Source organism: Equus quagga, chromosome 19, assembly GCF_021613505.1.
Source record: "Equus quagga isolate Etosha38 chromosome 19, UCLA_HA_Equagga_1.0, whole genome shotgun sequence".
NCBI classification, from domain to species: domain Eukaryota; kingdom Metazoa; phylum Chordata; class Mammalia; order Perissodactyla; family Equidae; genus Equus; species Equus quagga.
Window position 1 is genome coordinate 27,198,324 of NC_060285.1, and position 15,376 is coordinate 27,213,699.

Below are 15,376 nucleotides of genomic sequence, written 5' to 3' on the forward strand. Positions count from 1 at the left end.
CCCTCTCATTCATTACTCTGTCATTCCCATATAAATTAGTTACCAAATCCTATTAATTTTACTTCCTACCTTTCGGTGGAATCTGTCTCCTTCTCCCCATCTTCTTTTCTGCGTCTCAAATCCAGGCCATTATTATTTGTCATCTGAATTACTACATCAGTCATTTAACAGTTCACCCAACATTTCAGCTTGCGCCTGTTCCAGTCCATCCTCTGCCCTCCACCCTTTAGCCAGAATGAAGTTTCTAAATATATCATCCCTGCTTAAAATCTTCTTCGGCTACATAACCAGCCATGTTGCTAACATTTAAGTGATAAAATTAAAAATCAGTGAGGTTAACAATGAAAATAAACTTTTTATTTTCTCCCTAAAAGGAATCAAGAAGGGTGGAAGAGTGTATTTACATAAGGAAGAGCTGACTTTGGAGACTGTTTTGATATTCTGATTCCCTCTTAAGAAATTATGACTCAATATGAATCAAGAGAGTGACACAACTGCTAACAAACTTAATGCGTTATTGGCACCATTAGCAGAAGTATATTGTCCAGAACAAGAAAATTATATTCAGTTCAGTTCTGGGTAATATATTTTAAGAAAGAAATTATTGAAAGTATATGTGCAGAAGAAGGCAACCAGGACAGGGAAGTTCTGGAAATCAAGTCATCTGGATAATCAAAAAGGTAGAGTTTAAAGAAAAATAAGAAGGGATATGACAAATGCTTTCAAATATCTGAAGAGCTGTCATATATAAGAGGGAGTAACTTTATTTTATACAGTTCCAGGGGCAGGACCAAATCTGAGAATTACAAATCCTAGGAAGATTGATTTCTGCTCAATGTAAGGAAACACTTGCTAACAATCAGAGCTGTAAAATAATGGAGCTGGCTTCCTGGAAGGGCAATGAGCTCCTAGTGACTAGAAGGTTTCAAGCTAAAGCTGAATAATTGTCTGGAAAGTATATGAACTGTAAAATAGGAGTGACAAACCATCTGTGATGATAGGACCGTTGTTTGAGCCATTGTGGTCCAACACCTTCATAAATTACAATAAAACTAAATTAGTACAAATGAAAAGAGAAAAAAAACATAAAAAGTACAAGCTCAAATTTTTCATGCTCTGATTCAATAAACATAAAATTAAATTTCAATAAATAGAATTAGAACAAACGTAAAAGGGAAAGAGAAAAGAATGATTTAAAAAACTGTTTGTTGAAAATGTGCATTTAAGATTAATATACAAAATTTCTATAACCCTTAACATTTTATTGTTCTTCACTTGTCACTGAAGAAAATTGAGTGACTTAGTAATTCTCTTGATTAAACCATTATAGACATACTTTGAATAAACACCATGCATCTTAATATTTTAAAGTTTTAATGTGACAAATGAGTTTGTTTCTTGTTAAAACATCCAATGCAGGTCAGATTGACGACAATGCCACTTTCAGGGAATGGTGTATATCTAAACTGCTTCTGTGTGTTGTTTTAATACCATTCATAAGAAAACCACGTTTACAAAGGGATTTAAAATACTTTCAGTATGCCCAGGATATTCATCTTAATTTTTGTCCAAAATGAAGCAAATAATGCTGTATTTTCAAAATTTGTTTTTAACTTCTCATTAGTTGCCAGTTAGAACAATGTATCCTGTAATTAAATTTAACTCATCTTTTGTTGAAATAAATGGATTCCAGATCTATGAATTTGCTGTAGCTGGACATTCTTTAACAGAAATAAAATTCAGAGCATTCTATTAAATTCATAATGGTTCGATGATAACTTTTTGTAGCTGTGCACCGTCAAGATAATCACCTACTTCACTGACAACCGTCGTTAAATTACGAAGCATGTGATAACGATCTGGAGAAACCTTGTTCTTCCAAGCTTCCACCTTTTTGCTTTGGCCCTTCAATTCTATCTGCCATTGAAAAACATGTTGTGTTCCTGCCTTTTATGAAAAAATTCTGAAGATTAAAATTCTGAAGATATCAAATAAATGACTAACTCTACCTGGGCAATAAATATCTTTAAAAAGTTAGGCCCAAACTGGTTTCTTGCCATGATGCTAAATGTTCAAATATACTCAATAGAACTTTCCCCCTAGATAACCATCCTATCTCAGCATGTAATCACAGTTGTCTATGATTGTCTTCCATATTATCACATAGTAAAAAGAATAATCTCGAATTTACTGCATTAGCCTTTACATAATTTATAATCATTACTATGTCACTAAGCACACCGTTTAGTTCAGTTGCTAAGCTTTCTATACCAACAGTTTCTCAAAGAAAGAAGTGGTATGTGACTTACATTCTGGGTCAAGGACCTTGATTTAAGCAACTACTCCAGAATGTTCTCCTGTCATTGCACCTACGCATCCAATTGTATTCCTAGATAAAACTTCAAACCATATTCACTGACAGTGTAATTTTTCATAGCTTTCTGTTGTTTAGAGCTAGTTATGTTTGTCAGCAATGAAGGTGAGAACAAGAGAATTCTTCTTTCACATTACTAACATATTCGAATAGCACATAAACTAAAAGAATTGCCATATTAGCAATATCTATATATTCAGGTCTATAAGGTTGCAGAGAAAAATAATTTATTAGCTTTATTTGTTCTATGAGTTAATCTACTTGAATATTTCAAGTTGTGCCGTTGGTAAGTGATAAGCGAGCTACCTTCTTTGCCGCAGATTCTCCCAACATTTCTAAGACAGAATTTTTGATGTTTTTCACTAATGTTCTGACAGTTATATTTACATATTTTAGTTTTAGCAACCTAAGTTGCTCACTTTATAAGATGCCTATAAAGCATTAATATTCATATTGAACATTTGCTTTTTTCAGCTTTTTTTTTAACGTTTGTCAGCAAGTCTTTTTTTTTTTTATGCTTTTTTGGTGAGGAAGACTGACCCTGAGCTAACATCTTTTGCCAGTTCCCTCTTTTTTCCCCTCCCCAAAGCCCCAGTACATAGTTGTATATCCTAGTTGTAAGTCCTTCCAGTTCTTCTATGTGGGATGCCGCCACAGCATGGCTCGATGAGTGGTGTGTAGGTCCATGCCCAGGATCTGAACTTGCAAACCCCAGTCCCAGAAGCAGAGCACGGGAACTTAACCACTATGCCACTGGGCTGCCCCCTGTTTTTTGCTTTTTAAATTCATTCGCCTTTCTTTCACAGAGTTCCTTTGGTTTTGACCTCTCTCTACGATTGTCTAGGGCCAGGAACTGGAGAGGACTGACAGCCAAAGGGGCAAAAGATCATTTTGGGGGATGATAAAAATGTTCTTTGTCTTGATTGTGGTGGTGGTTACATGAGGGTGTACATTTGCCAAAGGTCATCAAACCAAACATTCAAAATGTGTGCATTTTATTGTATGTGAATTGAACCTCAATAAGGTGGATTTAAAAAGCATTTCTCCATGAAGCAAACTGCTCCAACTAATCTAATCCCGAGTGACTGCTTCTTTCCTGAATTTGAATGACGGTACACAATTTATCAAGTGATTACTTAACGTCTTATTTTGGTCTCCGCTTGTTAAGCAGACCATACTGCTTTATTGTTTAGCTCTTCCCAACCCCTACACCACCCTTAGATAATTTGTGTGTGTGGAAAAGAGACAGTGTTAAAATATACGGTTTAAATTGATAAGGAAATTATCAGTTATTGTGTATATCAATGACTGATCATTCAAGTAGAGATGGATTATAAGTAAAAGTTATGAATCTCTTTTGGACATTGGGAAAGAAAACTCCAATCAATTTCTGAGAGCCAACCATACTATGTACATTCAGCTCTGTCCTACAGAGATATGACAGTCTAACACAAAAACAAATCAGTTAAGCTTAGTGATTCCCATTGTGATGGAATGGCCACAGTATTTGCTGCTTTTCCCTTCAAAAGGTAGTCTATTTCCCTACTCCCCGAACCTGGGATGGCCTTGTGGAAGTGAGGATGTGTCAGTTCTGAGACTCGGCCTTAAGAGACCTTGCAGATACCAGTCCTGTATCCTTGAAAGCCTGAAGCCACGTAAACAAGTCAGGCCTGACTTGCTGGATAATGAGAAACACACGGTTCCCCTTATTGCCCCAGCTGACAGTCATCAATCACCAGACATAGGGGTGGCACCATCCAAGACCAGCCAGCCTCATCAACCCAATTAATGACCTCAGATGCATGGGCAAACCCAGTCAGGATCAGCTGAGCCCAACCTAGACCAGAAGAACTGTGAACTAAATAAAGGTTGTTGATTTAAGCCAATAAGTTTTGGGGTGATTTGTAACTTAGCAATAGATGACTGATACTCAAGGATCCATCCAAAGTTCTCTTAAAATGTAGACCCTCCAAGTAGTTTGAAACACATATTAACAAGTCATTAAATTCTTAAAAGAAACTTAAAGTGAAGGTTGAAGCTGACATGTAAGGAATAATTTATTTTTCCCTGGAAATAGTAATCAGAAAATAAGGTGAAGTGTCTCTGAATGGATAATTGGAATGAGTGGGGAAATGATCTAATGCTTGAATAGTAAACGTATGATTTCAGGGGCACATTCAGTGCAACGTTAGAGCTAGCTCATACCAGTCTGTGAAATCCAATTATTAAATTTTCAGAAATTTTGTGAGCCAGTTGTTAAACCATTGGTAGATTAAATCAGCCATGAATATTTACACTTGGAAACTGGGAAACATTATCAATCAGAGCAAGTTGTTAAACCTTTACTAGCATACCACTGGGCACATCTGTTGTTAGAGGCAAATTTCATCAGTATATGTATGCATAAATATGCATATAAAAATATCCTTAATATTTAAAGAAGACACTGGTTGGTTCGGTCATGATATGTGATCTTAGGCAAGTCAATTAGTCTTGCTGAATCTCAGTTCCCAAATCTGTTAAATCAAAGCCTGTGCATATAAATCATCATTAAGGTGTCTTTCAGGCCTACTATTCTATCTTCTATGATCCTACTGGCAGTAGTTATACCTGGATGGCAATGATGGAAAGGCCAATGAGATCAATTCAAATTGTCACACTGACGATGTTACTAAGACAAACTTTGCTCTAATTCAAGATTGAAGGAAGTGGTATAATAGTAATTCAATGTGCTTTGGATTATGGAGGAGTAAGAGGTGAATTCTGACTGGAGGGGAAGAAGGGAAGGTCTGGGCGAGATATTTAGTCAATCAGGAATGAGGTCTCATCTTTGAATCCACAGCGGCTTGAAGCCTATAGGTGCTTAACAAAATTTGCTGAAATGATTAGATTAGACAAGAGAACACTAGAAAGATGATACAATCCTGCTGAATTGAAGACTGACTGAGAAGGATTTTACTTGTGATTTCCGGATGTAATTGTGAGACTCTGCCTCAGTTTCTCTATCTAAAAACAGGCATTAACTTATAAGCCACGTTACAAGAATTCAAGCAATCATGACTGTGAAGCATTTTCCGCTTCTTGCGGGAAGGTGCTACATAAATCAGGTGATGTTGCTGAATCACAGTGGTTGCCTTTGTGCAAAACTAGAAAGCACATTACATATTCCTCCCGAGGATTTCTGCCCAGTGCATTGAAAATAGTCTCACTTTCAGGAAGTTAAACCACACATTAGAAAATAGTAGGGGGGCTAACGGCTGATCTGTAATTGGGGAAATATTTCTTTAGCATTAGAATATTTGCAAATTTTGGTAAGAATATCAGCAATTCATTTTGAATTTCTGAGAAAAAAATCTTAATAAATCATTCCCTTTGCCTATGAACAATGAAGACAATTATTTATACCTTCAGCACATAAAATACTTTGCTAACTGCCTGTGTTTATGCACTAATACTCAAATCGACTTATTTCTGGAAATCAAAATATACAAATCTGAAACTGGACAAATACTCCTTGAGCAAGGCTTTTGCCTAAAATGCTAGAGCCATCCAAAATGAAGGCATGTGATGTCTTGTTTCTTAAAAAATGCTTGAAATCTAATTAAGGTTGCTTCTTAGAATATGTGGAAACCACACTTTCTATCTTGCACATCAATATCATTCCAGTACGAACGTTATCATGTGCTTAGCTGCAGGCAGGTGAGAACTAGGGCACGATGCGACACAGCCTTTAATGAGTGCTGAAAACCTACACACCCTATACCCAGGAAAATACACAACAAATATTCTCAAAATTCTACACAATTTCGGGAGTTTCACAGATTACCACCAATCCCAAATCCAATTCATAGAATCCTCTGCACCAGAGCAATTTCTTTTATAAGGTCATATTTAGGTGCTTGTGTTACAATGGATGTACCGGACCATACTAGGTGCTAGGGACACAGGGATACATATAGCCAGTCAGGGTCCTTGCAAGCCACAGAGTTTACAGTCCAGTAGAGGAGACAGACATTTATCAAATAAGCACACGAAAAAATGCCTATTATAAACTGTGATCAAGTGCTATGGAGATAAGAACCACATCCAACCTCTCTTCAGACATCACGCAAGCAAGAAGAGAAGGGGATGAAATATTTAAAGTGTTGAGAGCAAAAACACCATCAACCTAGAATTCTGTACCCTGAAATATTATCCTTCAAAAGTGAAGGAGAAATAAAGACTTTCTAAAACAAAGAAAAATTGAGGGAATTTGTTGCCAGCAGACCGGCCTTGCAAGAAATGTGAAAAGAAGTTCTTCAGAGAGAAGGAAAATTATATAGGTCAGAAAACCAGAACTACATAAAAAAAGGAAGAGCAGTGGAGACGGAATAAGTGAAGGTAAAATAAAAACTTTCACGGGCGGCCCCGTGGCCGAGTGGTTAAGTTCTCGCACTCCGCTTCGGTGGCCCAGGGTTTCGCCGGTTCGGATCCTGGGTGTGGACATGGCACCACTCATCAGGCCACGCTGAGGTGGCATCCCACATGCCACAACTAGAAGGACCCAGAACTAAAAATACACAACTATGTACCAGGGGGCTTTGGGGAGAAAAAAGGAAAAATAAAATCTTTAAAAAAATAAAAAAATAGGGGCTGGCCCCGTGGCCGAGTGGTTAAGTTCGCGCACTCCGCAGCAGGCGGCCCAGTGTTTCGTTAGTTCGAATCCTGGGCGTGGACATGGCACTGCTCATCAGACCACGCTGAGGCAGCGTCCCACATGCCACAACTAGAAGAACCCACAACGAAGAATACACAACTATGTACCGGGGGGCTTTGGGGAGAAAAAGGAAAAAATAAAAAATCTTAAAAAAAAAAAAAAAAAAAGGAAAAATTAAAAAAAAAAAAAAAACTTTTATTTTCCTTATTCTTCATTGATCTAACATATAACAATTCGTTCAGAAAATAATAGCAACACTATATTCAATTATATATATGTTTATGTATATATGCGTATATGCCTATGTATAAGAGAAACGGATGACAGCAATGATACAAGGGACTAATGGAAGGAATTAGAAATATTTTGTTATTATTAGGTACTTGCACCATCCAAGAAGCAATATCATGTTATTTGAAAGTAGACTTGACTTAGTTGCAAGTGGATATTGCTAACTCTAGGGCAACCACTGAAAACGATATTTTAAAAAAAGAAGTATAACATACGCCAAGAAAGGAGAGAAAACAGAATCGCATAAAATGATTAATTAAAATCACAAAAGGCAGAAAAAGAGTAGAAGACAAAAATAGGAAAAAAGAACAAAGGCAACAAATAGAAAACTAACAAATAAGTAGATAGCAACCCAACTGTATCAATAATCACTTTGAACATCAATGGTCTAAATGCACAATTAAAAGACAGAGAGGTTATGGGAGTGGATCAAAAAACAAGACCCACCTCTATGTCTACAGGAAACTCACTTTAAATATAAAGGCACATATAGATTAAAACTAAAGGGATACAGAAAGATATACCATACTAACACCATTCAAAAGAAAGCAGTAGCTATGTTAATTTCAGACAGAGTGGTCCTCAGAACAAGGAAAGTTATCAGGGAAAAGAGGGGCATTACATAATGATAAAAGGGTCAATTCTCCAAGAAGACATAACAATCCTTAACAGGTATACATCTAACAACAGAATGTCAAAATATGTCAGGCAAAAACTGATAGAATTGCAAGGAGAAAAAGATGAGTCCACTACTATAATTGGAGATTTTAACGCACCTTTATCAGAAATGGACAGATTCAGCAAGCAGGAAATCAGTAAGAACATATTTGAACTCAACAACATGATCAGTTGACTAAATATAATGGACATGTAAAGACTACTTCATCCAACAACAGCAGAGTACACATTCTTCCCAAGCTCATGTGGAACATTCACCAAGATAGACAACATCCTTGGCCATAAAACATCCCTTAACAAATTTAAAAGAATAGAAATCATACAATGTCTGCTCTCAGGCCACAATGGAATTAAACTAGAAATCAATAAAAGCTGGAAAATCCCAAAATACTTGGAGATTAAACAACACACTGCTAAATAACACGAGTCAAAGAAGAAATATCAAGAGAAATTAAACAATATTTTGAACTAAATGAAAATGAAAATACAACTTATAATTTGTGGGATGCAATGAAAGCAGTGCTTAAAGGGAAATTTTAGCATTGAATGCATACATTAGAAAAAAGAAAGATGTAACATCAACCATCTTAAGCTTCCACCTTAGGAACTAGGGAAAAAAAGAGCAAATTAAATCCAAAGTGAGCAGAAGAAAAGAAATAATAAGAATCAGGGTAGAAATCAATGACATTGAAAACAGGAAATCAATAGAAAAAATCAACAAAGCCAAAAGCCAGTGCACTGTAAAGATCAATAAAAATTAGTAAGTGACTAGGCTAGGCTAACTAAGAAAAAAAGAGAAAAGACACAAATTGCTAATATCAGAAATGAATGAGAGGACATCACTACAGATCCCATGGACACTGAAAGGATAATAAAAGAATATATGAAGAACTCTATATCCACAAATTTGATAACTTAGATGAAATGGACCAATTCTTTGAAAGACACAATCCAGCAAGACTCACACAAGAAGAAACAGACTTTTTTTTAACAGGCCTATATTTATTAAAGAAATTGCATCAGTAATTAATAACCTTCTAAAACATAAAGCACCAGGCCCAGATGGGTTCACTGGTGAATTCTAAAGAACATTTAAGGAAGAAATGACAACAATTTTATATAATCTCTATCAGAGGACAGAAGCAGAGGGAATACTTCCTAACTTATTCTCTGAGGCCAGCATTATCCTAATATCAAAACCAGATAAAGATACGACAAGAAAAAAAACCCTACAGGGCAGAATCTAAAATGAACATAGATGCAAAAGTTCTCAACAAAGCATTGGCAAGTCAAATCTAAAAAAGTCTTAAAAGAATTATACACCATGACCAAGTGGGATTTATCCTAGGTACGTATGGCTGGTTCAACATTTGAAAATCAATTAATGTAATCCATCAGTACTGAACGAAAAGAACAAAGTCAGAAGACTGACACTAACCAATTTCAAGACTTACTATGAAGCTACAGTCATCAAGATAGTGTGCTATTGGTGAATGAACAGACAAATAGATCAATGGGAACAGAACAGAGAGCTCAGAAATAGTCCCATATAAATATAGTCAACTGATCTTTAACAAAGGAGTAAAGGCAATACAGTGAAGCAAAGACAGTCTTTTGAACAAATGGTGCTGGAACAACTGGATATCCACCTGCAAAAAAATGAATCTAGACATAGACTTTAAACTTTTCACAAAAATTAACTCAAAACAGATCATAGATCTAAATGTAAAATGCAAAACTATAAAACTTTAAAGATAACATAGGAGAAAATGTAGATGATCTTGGGTTTGCTGATGACTTTAATTAATTTATTTTTTTGTGAGCAAGATTCACCCTGAGCTAACATCCGTTGCCAATCCTCCTCTTTTTTAAAATTTTTTTGCTTGAGGAAAATTAGCCCTGAGCTAACATCTGTGCCAATCATCCTCTACTTTGTATGAGGGATGCCTCCACAGTGTGGCTGATGAGTGGAGTAGGTCCACACTCAGGATCCAAACCTGTGAACCTAGGCTGCCAAAGCAGAGCACGTGGAACTTTAACCACTCGGCCACAGGGCCAGCCCCAATGGTGATAACTTTTTAGATGCAACACTGAAGGCATGATCCATGAAAAAAATAATCGATAAGCTATACTTCATTAAAATTAAAACTTTCTGCTCTGTGAAAAGACAATGTCAAGAGAATGAAAAGACAAGTAACAGACTGAGAGAAAATATTTGCAAAAGACATATCTGATAAATGATATCCAAAATATACAAAGAACTTAAAGCTCAACAATAAGAAAATAACTCAATTAAAAAATGGGCCAAAGACCTTAACAGACATCTCACCAAAGAAGATACACAGATGGCAAGTAAGCATATGGAAAGATCTTCAACATCATGTCATCAGAGAAATGCAAATTAAAACGAGATACCACTACACACCTATTAAAATAACCAAAATCCAAAACACTGACAATGCCAAATACTGGTGAAGATGAGGAGCAAGAGGAATTCTCATTCACTCTTGGTGGAAAGGCAAAAAGGTCTACCCACTTTGGAAGAGAATTTGGCAGGTTTTTACAAAAGTAAACACACTATTATCATATGATCCAGCAATCACGCTTCTGGGTATTTATTCAAAGGAGCTAGAAACTTACATCCACAGAAAAACCTGACCATGGACGTTTATAGCAGCTTTATTCATAATTGCCAAATTTGGAAGCAACCAAGATGTCCTTCAGTGGGTGAATGGATAAACTGTGGTATAACCATACAATAGAATATTATTCAGCACTAAAAAGAAATAAGCTATCAAGCCATGAAAAGACATGAAGGAAATTTAAATGCATATTACTAAGTGAAAGAAGCCAATTTGAAAAGGCTACATACAGTACGATTCCAACATATAACATTATGGAAAAGGCAAGACTATGGAGACAAAGAAAGGTCAGTAGTTACCAAGGGTTAGGGAGGAAAAGGGGGATGAATAGGCAGAGCACACAGGATTTTTAGGGTGGTGAAACTACTCTGATCATACTATAATGGTAGCTACATGCCCTTCTATGTTCGTCAAAATTCATAGAATACACAACACTAAGAGTGAACCCTAATGTAAACTATGAACTCCGGGTGATGATGTGTCAATGCAGATATAGCATTTATAATGAATGTATCATTCCAGTGGGGAGATGCTGATAATGGGAGAGGCTACGCATGTGTGGGGACATGGGAAGTCTCTGTACCTTGCACTCAATTTTGCTGTGACCAGAAAACTGCTCTAAAAAAATTAAGTATTTTTAAAAAAGTATCCATCAGGATGTTAATAACAGCATTATTTATAATAGGGAACAAACAGAAACAATGATTATGTCTAACAGTAGGGAGTTAATTATGACAATCCAGTTTATAGAATAATTTGCATCCACTAAATAACAGTATTTATGATATGGCAAAAAAATTCATGATATTAAATGAAGAAAGCAAGTCACAAAACAGCATGCATAAGAAATACTACTTTTATTTTTTGAAATACATTTATGCAGCTAAATAAAAGGGAAACAGGTAAGCAAAAATGTTAGTGTTATGTTTGGATAAGACAATTATAGGTAATTTTTATTTTCTATTTAGTTAGTCTCCAATTTTTAAAAAATAATGATGCATTATGTTTATAGTTAAAAAACAACATCATTAAAAAAAATAAGTAGCTCAGAGAGTGACATCAGCATCATGGTGGAGTGAGCTCTCCCTGTAAAATACAACAAAAAGGACATTCACATTCCAACAGAGGACATCCACACAACACAAAAGACATCTGAGAGACCCACACAGCCACATGTCTGAAGGTGGAGGAGCTAGAGTTCCCCGCCAAGGAAGCGGAACAAGGTAAGAGAAATCTTCCCTTCCTCCCAAAGGGCAGCAACCCAGGGACTGCACATGGCTCTGAGAGGAAAGGAGGGAGGGGGGCAGCCCTCCACAGGAACACCATTGCTCTCCGAGGTCTCTCACAGCCCGAGGGAAAGCCCCACACAGAGGTGACTAGCTATCACGGGTGAGTCTTCATCAAGCTAACACCCCAGGAGAGCAAATAGTGAGAGCAGAGTGAGAAGCCACCAAGATCATGCAGGAGAAAGAAAGTGATCTTCCCCTCACCCGGCGCCCTAGTTCAGCAGGACCAGAAAAGAGACGGCTGAGAGCAAGCAAGCTGCAGATCACAGCAGGCTCAGAATATGCAGTTCTTGACTCCCACCCAGTGGTGGCAGACGGAAGTGGTGATCAAATACTACCACAACGCGCAAGCACAAATCCAGGCCCTCTAGCAGTATGAAAAAATATATTAAATCTCAAGACCAGAAGGAAAAGGACAAGTACACAGAAATCAATCCGGAAGGCATAGAAATCTATAATCTAATTGACAGAGAATTCAAACTAGCTATCATAAAAAAACTCAATGGGTTACAAGAAAATGCAAATAGTTCAATGAATTCAGGAGAGACTTCACAAAAGAGATTGAAACTATAAAGAAGAACCAATCAGAAATATTGGAGATGAAAAACACAAAACACAATGGATGAGATAAAGAAGAATATGGATTCCCTGAACAATAGAGCTGACATTATGGAGGAACGAATCAGTAATATTCAGAACAGAAATATAGAAATGCTTTAGACCGAGGAGAAAAAAGAACTAAGACTAAAAAGAAATGAAGAAAATCTCTGAGAAACATCTGATTCAATTAGGAAATGCAACATAAGGATTATAGAAATTCCTGGGCTGGCCCGGTAGTGCAGTGGTTAAGTTCACACATTCTGCTTCTTGGCGGCCCAGGGTTCACCAGTTCAGATCCTGAGTGTGGACATGGCACCACTTGGCAAAAGCCATGCTGTGGTAGCCAGGCTGTGGTACGACATATAAGGTAGAGGAAGATGGGCATGGATATTAGCTCAGGGCCAGTCGTCCTTAGCAAAAAGAGGAGGATTGACAGTAGTTAGCTCAGGGCTAATCTTCCTCAAAAAAAAAAAAAAAAAAAAAGGATTATAGAAATTCCAGAGGGAGAAGAGAAGGGGAATGGAGCAGAAAGCTTGTTCAAAAAAATAATAGCAGAGAACTTCCCAAACCTGGGGAAAGAGCTCAATATGCAAGTGAAAGTAGCCAATAGATCTCCTAACCACATCAACATAAAAAGACCAACTGCAAGGCATAGAGTAGTGAAGCTGGCAAAAGTCAACAACAAAGAGAAAATATTAAGGGCAGTAAGGCAGAAGAAAATAACCTACAAAGGAACTCCATCAGGCTTTTAGTAGATTTCGCAGCAGAAACTGTACAGGCTAGGAGAGAGTGGAATGATATATTCGAATCTCTGAAAGACAAAAAGTTTCATCCAAGAATACTCTATCCAGTGAAAATATCCTTCAGATATGATAGAAAAATAAAAACTTTCCCAGAAAAACAAAAGCTAGAGGAGTTCATTGCTACAAGACCGCCCCACCCCACAAGAAATCCTCAAGAAGGCCCTCATATCTGAAAAAAAGAAGAAAGGGGTTACAAAACCCTGAACAAGGAGATAAATAGGTGGACAAAGTTAGAAAATTGTAGCTATCCATCAGAACAGGTTAGCAAACACTCAAATATAACATTAAAGATAACGGGAAGGAAAACACCAAAAATAAACATAATCTTTTCATTTTAACCACAAACTCACAACACAAGATGGAATAAGATGTGACAAAAACAAGTTAGGAGGGGAAGAGTAAAGGGATGGAATTGGCTTAGTCTAAGGAAATAAGAGGTTATCAGAAAATGGACTATCTCATACAAGATTTTTCATATGAACCTCATGGTAACCACTAAACAACTAAGAAAACCAGCATAGAAAACTACCTAACCAAATTGGTAGTCTGAAATACATGAGACAAGAAACAAAGGAAATGTAGGAGATCTTGAAAATAAGTGATAAAGAGGCAGGATTAAGCACTCATATATCAATAATCACTTTAAATGTAAATTGAATTCTCCAATCAAAAGACAAAGAATGGCTGGATGGATTAAAAAACAAGATCCAACAATATGCTGCCTCCAGGAAACACATCTTAGCTCCAATGACAAACACAGGCTCACAGGGAAGGGATGGAAGACAATACTCTAAGTTAATGGCAAACAACAGAAATCAGGTGTTGCCATACTTATATCAGACAAAGTAGACTTCAAGATAAAACAGGTAATGAGAGACAAAGAGGGACAGTACATAATGATAAAAGGGACATTCCACCAAGAAGACATAACACTTATAAATATCTACGCACCCAACACAGGAGCACCAAAGTACATAGAGCAACTATTAACAAAGCTAAAAGGAGATATTAACAACAACACAACAACAGTAGGGGACCTCAATACTACACTCACATTAACGGAGAGATCATTGAGACAGAAAGTCAACAAGGAAACAGTGGAATTCAATGAAAAACTAGACCAGATGGACTTTATAGATATCTATAGAACACTCCATGCAAAAACAGCAGAATACAGATTCCTCTCAAGTGCACATGGAACGTTCTCAAGAATAGACCATATGTTGGGAAACAGGGCAAGCCTCAATAAATGTAAGAAAATCGAAATAATAAGCATCTTTTCGGACCATAATGCCATGAAACTAGAAATTATAAGAAAAAAGCTGAGAAAGGGACAAAGATGTGGAGACTAAACAACATGCTACTGAACAACCAATGGATCACCGAAATTAAAGGAGAAATCAAAAAATATCTGGAGGGGCCAGCCCAGTGGCACAGCGGTGAAGTTCGCACGTTCCACTTCTGCAGCCCGGGGTCTGCTAGTTCAGATCCTAGGTGTGGACATGTCACCGCTTGTCAAGCCATGCTGTCACAGGCATCCCACATACAAACTAGAGGAAGATGGGCATGGATGTTAGCTCAGGGCCAGTCTTCCTCAGCAAAAAGAGGAGGATTGGCGGCAGATGTTAGCTCAGGGCTAATCTTCCCCCAAACCCCAAAAAAGAAAGCATCTGGAGACAAATGAAAATGAAAACATATCACACCAACTCATTTGGGATGCAGCAAAAGCAGTTATAAGAGGGAAATTAATTTCAATAGAGTCTCACCTTAACAAACAAGAAAAATCTCAAATAAGCAATCTCAAACTATAGCTAACTGAATTAGAAAAAGAACAAACAAAGCCCAAAGTCAGCAGAAGGAGGGAAATAATAAAAATCAGAGCAGAAAAAAATGAAATTGAAACAGAAAAAGACAGTAGAAAGAATCAACAAAACAAAGAGCTGGTTCTTTGAGAAGATAAAATTGACAAACCCTTAGTCAGACTCACAAAGAAAAACAGAGAAAGC